The sequence below is a fragment of the Prionailurus viverrinus genome, chromosome D4 (assembly GCF_022837055.1).
Source record: "Prionailurus viverrinus isolate Anna chromosome D4, UM_Priviv_1.0, whole genome shotgun sequence".
Taxonomy (NCBI): Eukaryota; Metazoa; Chordata; class Mammalia; order Carnivora; family Felidae; genus Prionailurus; species Prionailurus viverrinus.
In genome coordinates, this window is record NC_062573.1 from 81,929,054 (window position 1) to 81,949,684 (window position 20,631).

A 20,631-nucleotide genomic window follows, 5' to 3' on the forward strand; every position below is an offset into this window, starting at 1 on the left:
AATTTATGTTTCCTCAGGGTCTTTGTTGCTAATTTTTTGTTTTAGTGTTGTTTTTTAGTAACTTGCCCCGCTTAAATCTGCAGAATTTATCTCCCCTGCACTCTGCAGCGACTAACCTCTGCTTTATTTTTTTATTTTTATTTGTATCATGGCTTTTTAGGGGTTGTCCCTTTTTGCATAAAACATCTTGAGCCAGTAAGACAACTCTGTTCTCTGTTGATTGATCTGTATGTGTGTTGGGAAGTGCCTGCAAAGTTCAGGATGTTTTTGTGTCTGTCCCAGCTTTGACTTCCTGCCGGACCTTTCTGTGACTTCCTGGGGAACAGCCTCCCAGTGAGCCAGTGATGTGTGGGGAGCTCTGCCTTTCTTTGCTCTTATCTGTGCAGACTTACTGTTAGGCATGAGTGTAGAGCTTGGGTCCTTCAGGGTTGTTCCTCTTCATAAGGAAGGAAAACTGTTTCACAACCAAAGATGTGTGGTGGACTTTGTTCCCCCTCTCTGGGGATTTCCCTGTTAAATTTCAGGCTGGCTGAAGGATGTGCGGCATCCTGTGAGCTAGCAGCTCTGTGAGCTCTCCAAGGAATTTGCTACATATACCGACTGCGCTGCAGGGTGTGTTGCCCTCTGCTCCATATCAAGGCAGTCTGCCTCCTGCGGCAAAGTTGATGCTTGCTCACTAACAGCCCCATCCTGGGGGCACTACCGCCTACCAGGAAGGCTTTGGGGAGAGAATGGAACAGTCCTGGCGAGACATCACCTGTTTCCATTGTTCTTACCTGACGTTCAGTGGTTTTTCATGAATAAATGTTCCTTAAATTTGTGTTTGCCTTTCCCAAATATTTGAAGCGGTTGTTTCGACAGTTGTATGGTTGTTTTGCGGGGAGAAGATTTGTCAGTCTCTTAACTCTGCCGTTGTTGCAAGTCCTTGGGTTTTCACTTTGTCTAGACATTTTTTTTTTTTTTTTGTCTTAATGGGGTAAAACGGATCAGAGGCTATTTGTGTCATAGTTTTCAGGCATACAGTTAGAAAAAATAAGTCTTTAGTTTCCTTTGCAGGTGTAATTGCTGATGTGATTGTGCTGTCTTCTTGCCATTTGGCAGACTGAGCTGTTTGGTTCCTGTGTGTGTGTGTGTGTGTGTGTGTGTGTGTGTGTGTGTATCTGTCTGTCTGTCTCCACAGGGACGATGGTAAGGAGAGAATATATTTCAGTCTGGTTACTTGCAGTACAGTATTGAGTAGTTTTTAGGTCCCACTTGTTTGCCATTGCCATGACTGTAGTACCTCATTCACCATCCAGATCCACTGCTGTCACTTCTGCTGCCATCGTCATCAGTAGAACAGGTTTTTGAAGCACAGAGGTGATAACATTTTTGTTCGTTCTTGTTCAGTCTCAGTCACATGAAATATAAGTCACATTGACCTTAAACTAAAAGAGAAGAAACTAAAAAGTATTGAGTATATATTGAATGTCAGTCTTTAAGTTTTCTGTATGTACTTGTAACCCTTAACAGTAACTTCAGGAGATTGGTCTTAATTCTCTTTTCCAAATAGGAAAAGTGAGGCTCAAATAAAGTAATTTTGTGATCTAAGGAAAATTACTTAATAAGTGGCAGAGCTGATTCAAACCCACACTTGATGCCAAAGCTTATTGTTTGGAGATTGTTTCATACGGCTTCTTCTATAAAATAGGAGCAATAAAACTTGAAACAGTCTGTAGGAAAGATAGCTTAGCAGAAGCTGACTTAAGGATTCAGACAATTCTGTTAAGATTGAAAGATTGTTGAGTAAGTGCCTACTAGGTGATATGGTGTATAAAGCTTTGAGCCTTCATTATTGACATCATGGTGTGTTGTTGAGGTTTGTTTGTCTTCTGACTTGGAGTTGACACTTAAATGTATGCTAGGAAATAGAGATAAATTATAGAGGTTGCTTACTTTCAGCTCTGTATCAAATTTGTGTATAGAAATTTCCACTTCTGTTTATGTCCATTGGGTACATACATCGTACTTAATTGAAATGCTTCTCTAGACTGACTGATACTGGTTTCTTTATTTAATTCATGAAATTTAAATGTTGTTAGCTTCTTTAAAATAATCAGACACTCTTATTTTCTTTATAAAGTCTTATACAAATCTTTTTTTAATGTTTATTTTTGAGAGAGAGGGGTGGGCAGGGAGAGAGAGGGAGACACAGTATCCAAAACAAGCTCCAAGTTCTGAACTGTCATTACGGAACCCAACGTGGGGCTCAGACTCGGGAATGGCAAGATCATGACCTGAGCTGAAGTTGGACTCTTAACCAACCGAGCCACCCAGATGCCCCAAGTTTTATAAAAATCTTAAAGCATGCAGAATACCTGGGTACTTCCCACATGGAGTTAACAATTGTCAACATTTTGCATTATTTATTTGCTTGTGTGTGTGTGTGTGTGTCCGTGTGTGTGTGTGTGTGTGTGTATGTTTGTGTGAACTATTTGAAAGTTTCAGACATCAAGACATGTCACTGGTACTTAAATACTAAAGTGTTCACTTTCTAAAAATGACATTCACATATGTACCCATGCTATGAAAATTAATAATTCTTCCTATTTTCTAGTATGGAGTTTGATATGAAATTTCCCCTAATATTCCTCAAATTACTTGCATACCTCATTCATTCATTCATTCATTCATTTTTAATGTTTATTTTTAGAGAGAGAGAGCACATGTAAGCAGGGAAAGGGCAGAGAGAGAAGGAGAGAGAGAATCCAAAGCAGGCTCCACACTGTCAGTGCAGTGTGTGACACGAGGCTTGAACTCAGGAAACTGAGATCATGACCTGAGCTGAAATCAAGAGTAGGTCGCTTAACCGACTGAGCCACCCAGGCACCCACCCCGTTTTCTTATTTTAAAACAAGGAATTACACTTGACCCTTGATCAACACAGATTTGAACTGTGTGGGTCTGCTTATCTGCAGATTTTTTTGGATAAATACACTACAGTGCTGTAAATGTGTTTTCTTTGCAGTTTTCTTGATAGCATTTTATGTTCCTTAGCTTACTTTATTGTAAGAATACAGTATATAATATATACGATATACAGGTTGTGTGTTAATCAGCTGTTTATGTTAATCACTAAGACTTCTAGTCAACAGTAGTCTGTTAGTGAGTATGTGTTTGGAGAGTCAAAAGTTCTGTGTGGATTTTCAACTGCTATGGATTTTCAACCCAGCCCTGCTGTGTCCAGGGGTCAGCTGTATGCAAGGTTCGTGCATCCCATTGGGTTGTTATATCTCTTTAGTCACTTAGCCTAGAACAGTCTTTCCTCTCTGTCTCATTTTCTGTTACATAGATTTATTTTTAGTAGGTTAGACCACTTTCCTTGCAGATAACCTCTGCACTCTGGATTTGTCTATTTGTTAATGTTTTCCTGAATCCTCTACATTTCTTGTAAACTAGAAGTTATGTTTAAAGGCTTGATTCAAGTTGCGCATACCTAGTGTGAATACTTTATGGATGATGTATTCATGAAATTAACTTTAAAGGTGTTTTCATTCAAGAGCACTTGTTAATTGAGGTAATTTTCCACAGGATAAAAGAATAGTAACAGGGTGGGAGAGACAGCAGCCTAAATTCAGGAGCTTGGAAATGAGAATCATATGTTTCTCAAATATTATTTATTTTATATAGGAGAGAAAGAAGACAGCCAGTTTATCATCTTTCACTTGTATGTGAGGTCGATCATCTCAGTTTAATGGCAAGAGCATTGGTGTTGAAGTTGAGACACAGGCTGCAGTTATTAGCTGTTACCCTGAAGGAAGATCAGATTTTGAAAATGGAGGTATTTGGAAGCTTGAAATTAATTACTCATCATTACTGACATAGTATCAGTAGAAGAAACTGCAGGTTACTGCTAGAAGTGCCCTGTACCTACTTTGAACAGTATCTAGTGGATTGTCAACAATTAAACAGAAAATCTTTTGTGAAAATCGTCTTAAGATCTATTAGTAGGGGCGCCTGGGTGGCACAGTCGGTTAAGCGTCCGACTTCAGCCAGGTCACGATCTCGCGGTCCGTGAGTTCGAGCCCCGCGTCAGGCTCTGGGCTGATGGCTCAGAGCCTGGAGCCTGTTTCCGATTCTGTGTCTCCCTCTCTCTCTGCCCCTCCCCTGTTCATGCTCTGTCTCTCTCTGTCCCAGAAATAAATAAACATTGAAAAAAAAAAAAAAAAAAGATCTATTAGTAATTTTTCCTGCCTTTGTAAACAGCTCTCCGTATACTTTAATGATGGCTTATTTATTTCTTTTGGATTTCCGTTTTTTAGGTAAAACTTATGTACAGTGAAACTGACAGGTGTATTTCCTTATATAACCACTATTCCAGTCAAGATTGAGAACATGTTCATCACTGCACAAAGTCCCCTGTGCACATTAGTATGTCTGCTACCCTTCTCTCCTCACAGGTGTTTGGTGGTTTGCCTTGGTCTAAGCTGTATACTGCCACAGGGTTGGGCAGATCTTGTTGTCATTGCCTGAGCTATAGCAGGGACATACTGGTGTCTTCAGTAGGAATTTTGCATAAATTATCTCAAGGAAGTAGTTGGGAGTTTTGTGCAGCAGTGTTTTTACTGTGATTCTGAGATATTAAAATAAGGAAACAGCAACAAATAATATTTATAGTGCTTATTGAGTGCCAGGCACTCTGCCAAATGCTGTGCTGTTAATCTTCGCAGTGGTGAGATTCAAGGAGATAGGTACTATTACATTTATTTTAAAGATGCAGAAACTGAAGCACAGGAGAAATTAAATAGTTTGTCCAAGCTTATAAAACTAGTAAGTGGCTGAGCCAGTTTTTGAACCTTGCATTTAGACGTGAGAGCCTATATCGTTAGCCACCATATTGTATTCCTTGTTAGGATATGTGGGCTGAATAGACTTTTGTGAGCTGGCCGGGGAACCTAATCACCAGGTATAATGAGTTTTCCTGTAGAAACACAAGAACTCCAGTAAACAACTTAACATTTCAGCTACTGAAACAGAATCTTTTTATGTTTGTTTATTTTGAGAAGGAGTGAGTGAGTGAGCATGAGCAGGGAAGGGGCAGAGAGAGAGAATCCCAGACAGGCTCCACGCTGTCAGTGCAGAGCCTGACTCAGGGCTCCATCCCATGAACTGTGAGATCATGACCTGAGCTGAAATCAAGAGCCAGACGCTTAACCAACTGAGCCACCCACGTGCCTCTTTAAAAGCTGGTGACCCCAGTTTAAAAAAAAAAAGGGGGCGGGCGATGGATTTGAATAGGTATTTCTCTAAAGACGATTTACAGATGGCCAATAAACTCGTGAAAGGATACTCAACAGGATTTAGTTATTAGGTAAAAATGTTAATCAGAAGCACAGGGTACCACTTCACACCCACTAAAATGGCTACAGTAAAAAAGACAGTAACAATTGTTGGTAAGGATGTAGAGAAATTAGAACCTTCATCATGAACTGCTGGTAAGAAGACAATATGGTGGTGCTACTGGGCGAAATTTTGATAGTTCCTCAAAAAGTTAAACATGGAGTTATCATATGACCAAACATTTCCAAGTAATTGTGTTCAAACAGAAAATTATTCCAACACAAATGAACCTCATCTCATCACCACGCTTATCGCAAGACCTGAAAGGTGGAAACAGCCCAAGTGTCTATCAGCAGATGAATGGATAAACACAAGTGGTATGTCCACACAAGGGAAGATCATTCAGTCATAAAAGGGATGCAGTACCAGTACATGCTACAGTGTGGATTAACCCTAGCATACTGTGTGAAGTGAAGCAAGCCAGACATGAAAAGCCACATACTGATTGATTTTGCTTCTATGAAATCTCCAGAATAGGCAAATACATAGAGTTAGAAAGTAGATTATTGGTTGCTTAGAGCTGGGAGAAGGAGAAAATGAAGAATGACTGCTAATAGGCAGAATTTCTTACTGGAATGATTTTTTAAAATGCTCTGGAATAGTGATGATGATTGAACAATTCTGTATATGTACTCGAAACCAGTAAAGTATACACTGTGAAAAGTAAACAGACTTAAATAATGGTGATGACATGTAGCTTATCACACATACTGTATATCTAAAACTACTTGAGGGGCACTTGTGTGCCTCCGTTGGTTAAGCCTCCGACTTCGGCCCAGGTCACGATCTCACAGTTTGTGAGTTTGAGCCCCACGTCGGGCTCTGTGCTGACAGCCCAGAGCCTGGAGCCTGCTTCGGATTCTGTGTCGCCTTCTCTGTCTGCCCCTCCCCTGCTCATGTTTTGTCTCTTTCTTTCTTTCTTTCTTTCTTTCTTTCTTTCTTTCTTTCTTTCTTTCTTTTTCTTTCTTCTTTTCTTTCTTTTCTTTCTTTTCTTTCTCTCCCCCCCCAAAAGTAAGTACACATTAAAAATAAATTAATTAATTAATTAAACTACTTGAAAAGTATGGAATAGAACTACCTGAAGGCTGGTATAAGGAATTCTTGGTACTGTGTGATAACCTAGGGCAAAGATGAATTGCTTAATCAAATAAGCTTGGGAGGCATTACATACTGAATGCTATTAAAGATTTACAGGGTACATCAGCCATTAAAAACTTGCTAAAACTCTATAGTGAAGAAACTTGTTGAACTTTAATACAGCATTTTTGAAACAATTGGTCTCCAGCCCTTTAAATAATCACCGGTTCTGCAGACCCTATGTCAGTATATCCAGTATGGAAACCAGTAGCCACAGGTTATTACGGTTTTTAACTTATTAAGAATTAGTAAAATAGGGGTGCCTATTTGGAATGTTGGACTCTTGATTTTGGCTCAGGTAATGATTCCATGGTCGTGGGATTGAGCCCCATGTCGGGCCCTCTCCCCCTCCCCCTCCCTCTTCCTCCCCCCTCCCTCTTCCTCCCCCCTCCCTCTTCCTCCCCCCTCCCTCTTCCTCCCCCCTCCCTCTTCCTCCCCCTCCCTCTTCCTCCCCCCTCCCTCCTTCTCCCCCTCCCACCTTCTCCCCCCTCCCCCCTCCCTCCTTCTACCCCCTCCCCCTTCTCTCCCTCTCCTTCTCCCCCCTCTCCTTCTCCTCCCTCCTTCTCCCCCTCTCCTTCTCCCCCCTCTCCTTCTCCCCCCCCTCCTTCTCCCCCCTCTCCTTCTCCCCCTGCCCTCCTTCTCCCCCTGCCCTCCTTCTCCCCCCTCTCCTTCTCCCCCCTCTCCTTCTCCCCCCTCCCCTTCTCCCCCTGCCCTCCTTCTCCCCCTGCCCTCCTTCTCCCCCTGCCCTCCTTTTCCCCCTGCCTTCCTTCTCCCCCCTCTCCTTCTCCCCCTCTCCTTCTCCCCCCTCTCCTTCTCCCCCCTCTCCTTCTCCCCCCTCTCCTCCCCCTGCCCTCCTTCTCCCCCTGCCCTCCTTCTCCCCTTGCCCTCCTTCTCCCCCTGCCCTCCTTCTCCCCCTGCCCTCCTTCTCCCCCCTCTCCTTCTCCCCCCTCTCCTTCTCCCCCCTCTCCTTCTCCCCCCCTCCTTCTCCCCCCTCTCCTCCTCCCCCCTCTCCTCCTCCCCCCTCTCCTCCTCCCCCCTCTCCTCCTCCCCCCTCTCCTCCTTCTCCCCCTGCCCTCCTTCTCCCCCTGCCCTCCTTCTCCCCCTGCCCTCCTTCTCCCCCTGCCCTCCTTCTCCCCCTGCCCTCCTTCTCCCCCTGCCCTCCTTCTCCCCCTGCCCTCCTTCTCCCCCCTCTCCTTCTCCCCCCTCTCCTTCTCCCCCCTCTCTTTCTCCCCCCTCTCCTTCTCCCCCCTCTCCTCCTCCCCCCTCTCCTTCTCCCCCCTCTCCTCCCCCTGCCCTCCTTCTCCCCCTGCCCTCCTTCTCCCCTTGCCCTCCTTCTCCCCCTGCCCTCCTTCTCCCCCTGCCCTCCTTCTCCCCCCTCTCCTTCTCCCCCCTCTCCTTCTCCCCCCTCTCCTTCTCCCCCCCTCCTTCTCCCCCTCTCCTCCTCCCCCCTCTCCTCCTCCCCCCTCTCCTCCTCCCCCCTCTCCTCCTTCTCCCCCTGCCCTCCTTCTCCCCCTGCCCTCCTTCTCCCCCTGCCCTCCCTCTCCCCCTGCCCTCCTTCTCCCCCCTCTCCTTCTCCCCCCTCTCCTTCTCCCCCCTCTCCTCCCCCTGCCCTCCTTCTCCCCCTGCCCTCCTTCTCCCCTTGCCCTCCTTCTCCCCCTGCCCTCCTTCTCCCCCTGCCCTCCTTCTCCCCCTGCCCTCCTTCTCCCCCCTCTCCTTCTCCCCCCTCTTCTTCTCCCCCCTCTCCTTCTCCCCCCCTCCTTCTCCCCCCTCTCCTTCTCCCCCTCTCCTTCTCCCCCCTCTCCTTCTCCCCCCTCTCCTTCTCCCCCCTCTCCTTCTCCCCCTGCCCTCCTTCTCCCCCTGCCCTCCCTCTCCCTCTGCCCTCCCTCTCCCCCTGCCCTCCTTCTCCCCCCTCTCCTTCTCCCCCCTCTCCTTCTCCCCCCTCTCCTCCCCCTGCCCTCCTTCTCCCCCTGCCCTCCTTCTCCCCTTGCCCTCCTTCTCCCCCTGCCCTCCCTCTCCCCCTGCCCTCCTTCTCCCCCCTCTCCTTCTCCCCCCTCTCCTTCTCCCCCCTCTCCTTCTCCCCCCCTCCTTCTCCCCCCTCTCCTCCTCCCCCCTCTCCTCCTCCCCCCTCTCCTCCTCCCCCTGCCCTCCTTCTCCCCCTGCCCTCCTTCTCCCCCTGCCCTCCTTCTCCCCCCTCTCCTTCTCCCCTGCCCTCCTTCTCCCCTGCCCTCCTTCTCCCCCCTCTCCTTCTCCCCCTCTCCTTCTCCCCCCTCTCCTTCTCCCCCCCTCCTCCCCTGCCCTCCTTCTCCCCCTGCCCTCCTTCTCCCCCCTCTCCTTCTCCCCTGCCCTCCTTCTCCCCCCTCTCCTTCTCCCCCCTCCTTCTCCCCTGCCCTCCTTCTCCCCCCTCTCCTTCTCCCCCTGCCCTCCTTCTCCCCCCTCTCCTTCTCCCCCCTCTCCTTCTCCCCCCTCTCCTTCTCCCCCTGCCCTCCTTCTCCCCCTGCCCTCCTTCTCCCCCCTCTCCTTCTCCCCTGCCCTCCTTCTCCCCCCTCTCCTTCTCCCCCCTCTCCTTCTCCCCCCTCTCCTTCTCCCCCCTCTCCTTCTCCCCCCTCTCCTTCTCCCCCCCTCCTTCTCCCCTGCCCTCCTCCCCCCTCTCCTTCTCCCCTGCCCTCCTTCTCCCCCCTCTCCTTCTCCCCCTGCCCTCCTTCTCCCCCCTCTCCTTCTCCCCCCTCTCCTTCTCCCCCCTCTCCTTCTCCCCCTGCCCTCCTTCTCCCCCTGCCCTCCTTCTCCCCCTGCCCTCCTTCTCCCCCTGCCCTCCTTCTCCCCCTGCCCTCCTTCTCCCCCCTCTCCTTCTCCCCCCTCTCCTTCTCCCCCCTCTCTTCTCCCCCCTCTCCTTCTCCCCCCTCCCTCCTTCTCCCCCCTCTCCTTCTCCTCCCCTCCTCCCCCCCTTCTCCCCCCTCCTTCCCCTGCCCTTCTTTTCCCCACCTCTCCTCCTCCCTCCTTCTCCCCCCTCCTTCCCCCTCTCCTCCTCCCCCCCTCCTTCTCCCCCCTCCTTCCCCCTGTCCTCCTACCCCCCTCCTTCTCCCCCCTCCTCCCCCTCCTCCCCCCTTCTTCTCCCCCCTCTGCTTCTCCCCCCTCCTTCTCCCCCCTCCTCCCCCTCTCCCCTTCTCCCCGTCTCCCCTCCCCTCCCCTGCTCCTCTATCCTGCTTGCGCTTTCTCTCTCTCAAAAAGAAAAAAAGAAGTAAAATAAAATGTTACACTAATTGTATCTCAAGTGCTGAGTGGTTATGTGTGAGTAGTGTGTACTATATTGGATAGTGTAGATAAAAACATTTCTTTCAGGGTGCCTGGGGGGCTTAGCCAGCCTAGCTTCCGACTCTTGGTTTCCGCACAGGTCATGATCTCATAGTTTGTGAATTCAAGCCCTGCGTTGGGCTCTGTGCTGACAGTGCTTAGGATTTCTCTGCCCATCCGCAGCTTGCTTTCTCTCAAAAAATAAATAAGCATAAAAAAATTAAAACCACGTTTCTCTCATTGCAGATACTGTACTAATGCTGTGAGATCATACAGTATGACCTACAGTCATAGGTTGTTTTTATTTGCTTTTAGTACCCCACTTCTCAATTATTATGGAACATTTACAAAGAATGTTATGGGTTGAATCATATTCCCCCAAAACTATGTGTTGAAATCCTATCCCTCAGTACCAGAATGTGACTTTATTTGGAAATCGGTCTTTTTAAATTTTTTAAATTAAAAAAAATTTTTTTAAGTTAGTTTATTTTGAGAGAGAAAGACAGCAGGGGAGGGCAGAGAGAGAGGGAGAGAGAAAATCCCAAGCAGGTTCTGTGCTGTCAGCACAGAGCCTGACGCAGGGCTCAATCTCATGAACTGAGATCCTGACCTGAGCGGAAAGCAAGAGTCGGACCCTTAACCCAGAAATCAGGTCTTTATAGAGTGATCATGTTAAAATGAGGTTATTAGGGTAGGCCCTAATCTGATATGACACCATCCTTATAAAAGGGGGATATTTGAACACAAAATAGACCTGCACACAGGGAAGGCTGTGTGAAGACACACAGGGAGAAGATTGGCCATGTGACTGGAGTGATGGACCTACAAGCCAAGGGTTGTCGCAAACACAGGGGTAGGAGAGGTGAGGAAGGACTTTCCTCTCTAGCTGTCAAAGCCCTGCTGACACCTTGATTCAAGTTTCTGTTGTTTTAAGCCACCCGGTTTTTGGTATTTGTAACAGCAACCGTAGGAAGCTAACACAGAACTTCCTAAATAGTTACATAATCTCTAATGAACTAATTTTGAAAACAGTGTCCTATAAAATTTAAAAGATAAGTCTGGAGTCTTTTACAGATATGTATTCGCCGGTACAGCTATGATAATTAATCTTTAAAAATTAACCAAAAGTTCTGGAAAGCCTGTGAACATCATAGATTTGCAATTCTGTCAAGAACATAAATGTACCATACTTCTCTTAGTTTAATAGCAACAGTGCTGGTTGTATTTGTCAAGTTTTAAATTTATACTGTGCATTGAATTGGACTTTGTATGGACAGAGACGCCCTCCCCTCAACGTTTCTCATTTTGGAATTAATTTTCTTTTTAATCAGAAAAAATTCATAAATTATTTTTCTAAGCTCAGCGGTTTTTATTAACAGGAAGATAAATAGGTTGTGGTATATTCAGTACAAAAGTGAATGAATTACAGAGGAGCAGGGATATAATCACAAAATTGAAGATCGTGATTAGATCTTGGAGAGTTATAGGTGCATGTTATTAGGCAAGGGAACTCAGGGCCTTCAGATTATGGATAGTGAATCATTTAGCTGGATGATGGGTTTGTCAGTGTTCATTTTATCCTTTATACATTATATATGCTTTATATTAGGTATTAAAATCAGTTTGAAATCAGCAGTCTGTGGAAGGAACTATTTGAAGTAGTGGGTTACTGAGAATTTATACATTTAGTTATTCTTCACGGATACTCAAGGAATATAAAACAGACTATTAGTTGTTAAAACACAATTATTAATCTGTTTTAGTAGCATGAAATTTTACACAAAAAGATTCATGCATAATCTTGGGACCCCTGGGTGCCTGGGTGGCTTAGTCTGTTAAGTGTCCAACTCTTGATCTCAGCCCAGGTCTTGTTCTCTGGGTGGTGAGTTCAAGTCCTGTGCTGGGCATGAAGCCTACTTAAAACACACACACACACACACACACACACACACACACACACACACACACACAAAACCTCTGGACCCTGTTTTCTGTATTGTCATGGGTTATAAGGAAGTACCTAGTAGACTTCTTTATGAATACATGTATTTAGAAACAAGCATTGCCATTAGGACTAAAATTGCTGCCTAGATTTTCTTTTTTTTAATAAAGCAAATAGTTAGGAGACCTTTAAACCTGTTGGTTTCTGCTGTTTACAGAGTTGTACTTACTAACACACTGTGCAAAATGTCAGTCATCGGAGGAGAGGGGAGACTTAAGACCAATTTGTTATCTGCTTGATACAAAAACTTAGTTTGGGGCACCTGGGTGGCTCAGTCGGTGAAGAATCGACTTTGACTCATGATCTCATGGTTTGTGGGTTTGAGCCCCGTGTCAGGCTCTGTGCTGGCAGCTCAGAGCCTGGAGCCTGCTTCAGGTTCTATGTCTCTTCTCTCTGCCCCTCCCCGACTCGCACTGTCTCAAAAATAAGCATTAAAAACAATTTAAAAAACAAAAAAAAAGTAGTTTGATAAGCCATTTTAATATAGGTGCAAACAGAGTAAAAACCTCAGGTTTAGTATGTGATCTGACTTCCAAATTAGAGAAGTACTCATTTTTAGAAATTTGAACAGCTTATAAAATCTATATTGAAATACTAAGAAATAAAAAATTAGTAAATGCTAAAACATACTATGATTTTGAGTTAGTGATTAAATATTATCTCTGTTCAACTCTGACTTTTACATTTATTAAATCCGTTGGCAATTATTGCTGATTATAACAATCAAAACCTTCTTTAAAATCTCATTTTCTGATTGAGTTGGTTAATGTCTCCTTTGTCGCCAGCATTAAAAAAAAATCTTTCACATAAACAGGTCAAAGATACCAAAATCATTAAAAATAAATACAGGGAAACCGTTCATTCTAACTTGTATCTTTTTTTTTTTTTTTTTTAACGTTTATTTATTTTTGAGACAGAGAGAGACAGAACATGAACGGGGGAGGGCAGAGAGAGAGCGAGACACAGAACCTGAAACAGGCTCCAGGCTCTGAGCTGTCAGCACAGAGACCTACCTTTGGCTCGACTTCATGAACTGCAAGATCATGACCTTAGCTGAAGTTGGATGCCCAAACGACTGAGCCGCCCAGGCGCCCCCATTGCCCTATGTTTGTCTTTATGCCAGTACCTTACTGTTTGATTAACGTAGTTTTGTAGTATATTTAGAAATCAAGAAGTGTGATGCCACTGGCTTGGTTCTTTCTCATGATTGATTTGGCTATTTGTGGTTCCATGTGAATTTTAGAGTTTTTTGTGATTCCATATGAAGTTTAGAATTTTTTTCTAGTTCAGTAAAAAGTGCTATTCTGACTTTGATAGGGATTGCATTGATTTGGAGATTGCTTTAGGTATCAGAGACATTTTAACATTTAACAATAAATAAGATTGTTTTCCTAATTTCTGTTTTCAGATAGCTCATAGAAATTGATTTTTGTATGTTGATATTGTATCCTAAGACTTAGACTGAGAATTCTTTTATTAGCTATTAGTTTATTTTTTTTTAAGTTTATTTAATTTTTTTGAGAGAGAGAGAGGGAGAGGGAACACGTGTATGCACACACACGTAAGCAGGGGGTGAGTGCTGAGCCCAACATGGGGCTCAGTCCTACAAAGCATGAGATCATGACCCCAGCTGAAACCAAGAGTAGGATGCTTAACTGACTGAGCCACCCAGGCATCCTGCTATTAGTTTCTTTTTAAGGGAATCTTTAGTGTTTTCTATATATAAGATGATATTGTTTGCAAAGAGAGTTTTACTTCTTCCCTTCTGATGTGGATGTTTTTTATTTATCTTGCCTAATTCCTCTGGCTACGACTTCTAGTACTATGTTGAATAGAGGTGGTAAGAGTAGGCATCCTGGACGTGTTCCTGATCTCAGAGGAGAATCTTCCAGTTTTTCACTGTTCAGTATGATTTAGTTATAGATCTTACATGGCCTTATTAATGTTTGAGGTACTTTGCATTTTTATTTGTAGTTTACAAGTTTTTCTTCTGAAAGAGTGTTGGATTTTGTCACATACTTATTCACTTATTGAGATGATTTTATGGTTTTTTTTATCCTTTATTCTTAACAATGCAGTGTATCACATTAATTGATTTTTATATGTTGACCCATCCTTGCATCCCAAGAATAAGTCAAACTTGCTTGTGGTGTATAATTTTTTTTTTTACTATGGTGTTGAATTCACTTTTCAAGTATTTCACTGAGTATTTTTGCATCTGTATTCAGAGATAGTGACTTAGGATTTTTTTTTTTTCCAGTAGTGCCTTCATCTGGTATTTTGTATCAGTTTGAAAGTGTTCTTGCTGATTCAGTAGTTTGAGAAGAATTGGATTTAATTTTTTGTTAAATGTTTGGCAGAATTTGACAGTGAAGCCATCAGGTCCTGGGCTTTTCTTTGTTGGGAGGTTGCATACTAGTTGCAGGTCTATTCAGCTTTTCTGGGTTTTCATGATTCAGTCTTGATAGGTTGTATATTTCTAGGAATTTTCCCACTTTGTCTATGTTGTCCACAGCTGGCATACAGTTGTTTGTAGTTATCTTTGTGATCTTTTGTATGTTTGTGTTATCAGTTGTAATGTCTCCTTTTTTATTTCTTTGAGTTGATTTCGAGCTTTTTTTTTTACCTTAGTCTAGCTGAAGATTTGTCAATTTTATCTTCAGAAAACTTACTTTTTCCTCTTTTTTTTTTTTTTCAACGTTTATTTTTGGGACAGAGAGAGACACAGCATGAACGGGGGAGGGGCAGAGAGAGAGGGAGACACAGAATCGGAAACAGGCTCCAGGCTCTGAGCCATCAGCCCAGAGTCTGACGCGGGGCTCGAACCCACGGACTGCGAGATCATGACCTGGCTGAAGTCAGACGCTTAACCGACTGCGCCACCCAGGTGCCCCACTTTTTCCTCTTTTTACTGTTCTCTATTTCACTTATTTCTGCTCTAATCTTTATTATTTTCTTCTGTAGATTTTGGACTTAGTTTGTTCTTCTAGATCCTTGAGGTATTTAAAATTAGGTTGATTTTAGATCTTCTGTTTTAAGGTAGACGTTTATCGCTAATAAACTTCTTAGTACTGCTTTTGCTGTATCCCATAAGTTTTGTCATGTTGTGCTTTAGGTTTTGTTTCTATATATACACTTTTTAAATTTTTTAATGTTTGTTTATTTTTGAGAGAGAAACAGAGCATGAGCAGGGGAGGGGCAGAGAGAAAGGGAGACAAATCTGAAGCAGGCTCCAGGCTCTGAGCTGTCAACACAGAGCCTGACATGTGGCTCGAATGCACAAACCATGAGATCATGACCTGAACTGAAGTTGGACGCTTATCCAACTAAGCCACCCAGGTGGTGCCCCTCAAAATGTTTTCTAATTTCCTTTTTGATTTCTTCTTTGACCCATTTGTTGTTTAAGAGTGTGTTTACCCCCCCCCTTTTTTTTTTTTTGCTATTTAGTTTCATTCCATTGTGGTCAGAGAAGATAGTTGGTATGATTTCAAGACCTAACATGTGATCTGTTCTGGTGAATGTTCTGTGTACACTTAGGAAGAATGTGTATTCTTCTATTTGCAGAAAGTTCTGTATGTATGTGTTAGCTTCATTTGATCTGTAGTGTTGTTCAAGTCTTCAGTTTCTTCATAGATTTTTGTCTCAGTGTTCTATTACTGAAAGTGAGATATTGAAGTACCCTACTATTTTATTGCTGTTTACTTCCTTATTCACTTTTGCAAATATTTGCTTTATTTAGATGCTCTGGTGTTACACCTAATATACTACTGTGTGTGTGTGTGTGTGTGTGTGTGTGTGTGTGTGTATGTGTTTATTTATAATTATTAGGTATTTCTGGTGAATTTATTCTTTTATCATTGTACAGTGTCTTTTTCCCCTTTTGACACTTTGACTTAAAGTCAGTTTTGTCTGATGTAAGCTATAGTCTCCTGTGCTCTCTTTAAGGTTACCATTTGCATGGAGTATCTTTTTCTATCCTGTCGTTTTCAGCTTATGTATGTGCTTAAATCTAAAGTGATTTCTGGTAAGGAGGTGTAGTGGTGTTAAACTACCTCAGCTTTTGTTTGTTTAGGAAAAATATTATCTTCATTTTTTTTTTTAATGTTTATTTTGAGAGAGAGAGTGTGCACATGGGTGGGGAGGGGTGGGGGGGGGAAAGAGAGAGAAAGAGAAAGAATATCCCAAGAAGACTCCATGCTGTCAGCACAAAACCTGACGTGCGTCTCAATCCCATGAACTGTGAGATCATGACCCAAGCCGAAACCAAGAGTTGGACACTTAACCATTTGAGCCACCCAGGCTCCCGTGTCCTTCATTTTTGAAGGACACTATTGCTGGATATAGTATTCTTACTTGGCAGCTTTTTTCTTTCAGCTTTTTGAGTGTATCATCCCACATTCTTCTGGCCTGCAAGATTTCTGCTGAGAAACCCACTGATAGTCTAATGGGGGTTCTTATACGTGACAGGTTACCTTTTTCTTGTGTTTTCAACATTCTCACTGCTTTTACTTTTGACAGTTTGATTGTAATTTTTCTCCTTGTGTATTTCTTTGAGTTCCTCTTCTTTGGGTTTCTTTGGGCTTCTTGGATCTGTATGTCCATTTCCTTCCTCAGATTTGGGAATTTTTCAGACATTGTTTTCTTGAATAAACTTTCAGGTAATTTTTCTTTCTTTTCTCCTGCTGTGCATATATTGGTCTGTTTTTAGTGTCCCATAAGTTCCTGAAGCTTTCTGCATTCTTTTTCATTTTTTTTCTTATTGGTCTTGTGATTGAATGATTTCCAGTGACCTTTATTAGAATTTGCTAATACTTTCTTCTGCTTGACTTAGTTTTATGTTGAGCCTCTCTCATGAATTTTTATTTCAGTTATTTTCTTCAGCTTCATGATTTCTGTTTGATACTTTTGTATATTTTCTGTCGCTAGTTGCAATCCTCAGTTGGCTCATTTGTTGTTGTTCCAGTCTCAGTGAGCATCTTTATGATGGTTATTTTGAATTATTTTTCTGGTAAATCATAGAGCTGTGTTTCATTAGGGTCTCTGTCTGGAGATTTATCTTCTTTCCTTTGTTTGGAACACATTAACTTGTTTCTTCATCTTCCTTGACGCTCTGTGTTGGTGTGTGTGCATTAGACAAAACAGTCACCTCTCCCAGTCTTCGTGGAATGGTCTCCTATGTTCAAAGACTGCCGTCCCCCCAGTCCACCCTGGCCAGAGATTCTGGTGGCCTCTCAAACCTTCATGCTAGTCCAACATGCTTCTTTTGTTTTCTGTGCTTCCCAAGTGTCTAGGTATGCTGAATCCCCTCAGTGCACTGTAACAAGTGGACTGAAGCCATTCCCCAATCATCCTTCAGAAAAGTTGGATTGCCGTAAGCTCCATCCAACTGTTTCTGTCCATAGGGAGAAGGTGGAAGTTGTTTTTTTGGTTGTTGTTGTTGTTTGTTTCTTTCGTTTTGTTTTTTCATCCACTTGCTCTTTGCTGAGTCAGGGGAAGGGCTGTGGCAACTCCCGGACCAAACTCTGTCTCTGTTCTCCTGACCTCCCTGGTGGCTAGATTATGCCAGGTTTCATCACGGCCTCAAGACAGACCCTCTTCCCTCCCTTTGGACAGCCCCCAGAAAAGTTGGGGCACTGGACTTGAGGACTCTTTCCCTTCCCAAGAAGAAGCTGGAGGTGGAGGGTTTATCCTGTGTTGGGGGTAGGTATTCTGGTGTGTGTAGGGGTTTGGGCATCCCAAATCTCCCTACCAGTTTTGATGAGTCTGATTCTGTATTCATCTAGCCTTCAGGTGCCTTTCAGTTACTTTCTAGATTTCTTGCCATAGGGAATTTTTGTTTGAATTTTTTGCTGAATTTATGTGTTTGTGGGGTGAAGGAGAGTCCAGGGTTTCCTACTCTCTCATCTTGCTGATGTCACTTCTCCCAAGGTACTGATTTTTAACTTTTAATTGATACTTGAAGTACAAACAACTGATGTCTAACAGTTTTAATGTATTTGGAATATTGCTAGCTTCTTGGAAACATTTGTATTTTGCTTTTAGGGATGAAAAAAAAGTTTTAAGGGAATGGTGTATGTAACACTATGTTCCAAAGGCTAAAGTAAAAGAAGCTAGCTATAAAAACTGTATTCTAGTTGGTAAATTTATTTACTGTAGGAAAATACTTAGCAGTTCCAAACTAGTATACAGTAGAATTTAACAAAGAACTAAATTAATTCAATGAGATGATGACTAGAAAAAAGTTGAAAGTAAGGGAGAAGGCTAGAACTAACCACATTGTGCTTCATTGCACTCCTATGTTCCTGTCTACAAATATATACATATGTGTATACAGAAAAAAATAGACATAACATGTTTTTTCATATATAGGTTAGTATAGGTATGTATGTTACCTACTGTGTTTGCTGTGAGGATGTAGAAGCAATGATACCCCACTGACAACAAGCATCTTGTTTCCAGATCTTGTTTTTTAAATATTATTCTCTAATAAAAATGGAACAGGTGTCCCTGGAAAAATGGCTGCTTCTAGGACAACAGCAGGAAAAGTATAAGATGACCCTTTGAGGCTTCTTACACTACTGGAAAGTGATATCCTGTTATTCTAGCACCATTTGATGAAAAGACCATGTGTTCTCCTTTGTATTTCCTTTGCCCCTTCGTTGAATGTCACTTGACTGTATTTATGTGAATGTGTATCTGGTGCTTTCTATTCTGTTCTATTGAACAGAATATTTTCTATTCTTTGTTTAGTACCACATTGTCTTATTATTGTATCTTTTTAGTAAGTCTTGGGGTAGCATCAAGTCGTTCAGCTTAGTTCTTCTCCTTCAGTATTGAGTTGACCATTCTGGTCTTTTGCTTGTCCATGTAAACTTTAGAGTCAGCCTGTTGATGTCTCTAAAATAACTTGCTGTGATTTTGATTTTGATTGTATTGAATCTGTAGTTCAAGTTGTGAAGGACTAACATCTTGACAATATTGGATCTTCCCAACCATGAACTTGGAATATCCCTCCATTTATTTAGTTCTTTTAAAAATCTGTTCATCAGAATTTTGTAGTTTTCCTCATATAGGTTGTATACATATTCTATTAGATTTGTGCCTAAATAAATTTTTTTGGTTGCTAATACAAATGCTATTTTGTTTCTAATTTTGAATTCCACTTGTTCATTGCTGTTGTATGAAAAAGCAATTGATGTGTATATGACCATTGTATTCTGTAACCGTACTAATAATTATTATTTCTGTGTTATTTGTTGTTGGTTCTTTTGGATTTCTATATAGGCAGTCATGTCATATATAAAGAAAGTTGTACTCCCCCCCCCCCCACCTGTGTATCTTTTATTTCCTTTTATTGTCTTACTACATTAGTAAGGACTTCCGTTGTGACTTTGAGAAAGAGTGTGAGAGGGAGGTGCCTTTACTTTGTTCTGGATTTTAGTAGGAAAGCTTGTAGTTTCTTACCAGTGAGTATGACATTAGTTATAGGTTCTTTGTAGGTATTCTTTGTCAGATTGAAGAAGTTCCCCTAGTCTTAGTTTACTGAGAGATTTTATCACGAGCGGGTCCTGGATTTTCTCAAGTTCTCTTCCTGAATTTATTGGTACATTCATGTGTTTTTTCTTCTTTAGCCTGTAGATAGGCAATAGATTACATTAAAAAAATAGATTACATTAATTGGTTTTTGCATTTGTTTTGAAAAATATTTAATGTTTATTCCTGAGACACACACACACACACACACACACACACACACACACAGAATCTGTAGCAGGCTCCAGGCTCTGAGCTGTCAGCACAGAGCCTGACATGGGGCTCGAACTCACAGACTGCAAGATCTTGACCTGAGCCGAATTTGGACACTTAACTGACTGAGCCACCCAGGCGCCCAGTTTTTGCATTTTTTAAAATGTCTATTTATTTTGAGGGAGGGAGGGAAAGAGAGCACTCATGAACAGGGGAGAGGCAGAGAGAGAGGGAGAGAGAGAATCCCAAGCAGGCTCTGTGATGTCAGCATGGAGCCCAACAAGGGGTTTAATCTCATGACTGTGAGATAAAGATCTGAGCTGAAATCCAGAGGTGGGTGCTTAACCGACTGAGCCACCCAGTTGCCCTGATTTTTGCATATTGATCCAGTCTCGCATACCCGGAATAAATCTCACTTGGTTATATAATTCTCTTATTTAAAAAAATTTTTTTTCAATATTTATTTATGTTTGAGAGAGACAGAGTGTGAGTGGGGGAGGGGCAGAGAGAGAGGGAGACACAGAATCTGAAACAGGCTCCAGGCTCTGAGCTGTCAGCACAGAGCCCGACATGGGCCTCCAACTCAGGAACCATGAGATCATGACCTGAGCCAAAGTCGAATGCTTAACCGGCTGAGCCACCCAGGTGCACCATTGTGTATAATTCTTTTTAAACACTGTTAGATTAGATTTGCGAATGTTTTGCTGATAATTTTTCAGCTGTGTTCATGAGAGATCTTGGTCTGCTGTTTTGCATTATTGTAATATTTTTGTTTGGTTTAGTTATTCGGCCAATTCTGACCTTATAGAGTTAGGAAGTATTCTCTGTGCTTCTGTCTTCTGGAATAGATTGTAGAGAATTTGTGTAATTTCCTAAATGTTTGATAGAATTAACCAGTGAACCCATCTGGGCCTGTTTCTTTTTGTTTTTGAAGGTGATTAGTAATCAACTCAATAACTTAAATGTGTGTAGTCCTTTTCAGATTGTCTTTCTTTTGGTTCTTTTTAGTTGATTTATTTGGGCTAATTAGGGCTGATGACTTAATTTTGTTATCTTTTATACACATTTAGAGTTACTAA

General features: G+C 42.7%; 1 protein-coding gene across 4 annotated transcripts in view; it reads left to right on the plus strand.

Moving 5' to 3' along the window:
• RIC1 (RIC1 homolog, RAB6A GEF complex partner 1) overlaps positions 1-20,631 on the plus strand; it is a 142,925-nt gene that overhangs the window by 17,732 nt on the left and 104,562 nt on the right. The gene's annotated exons all lie outside the window — the stretch shown is intronic.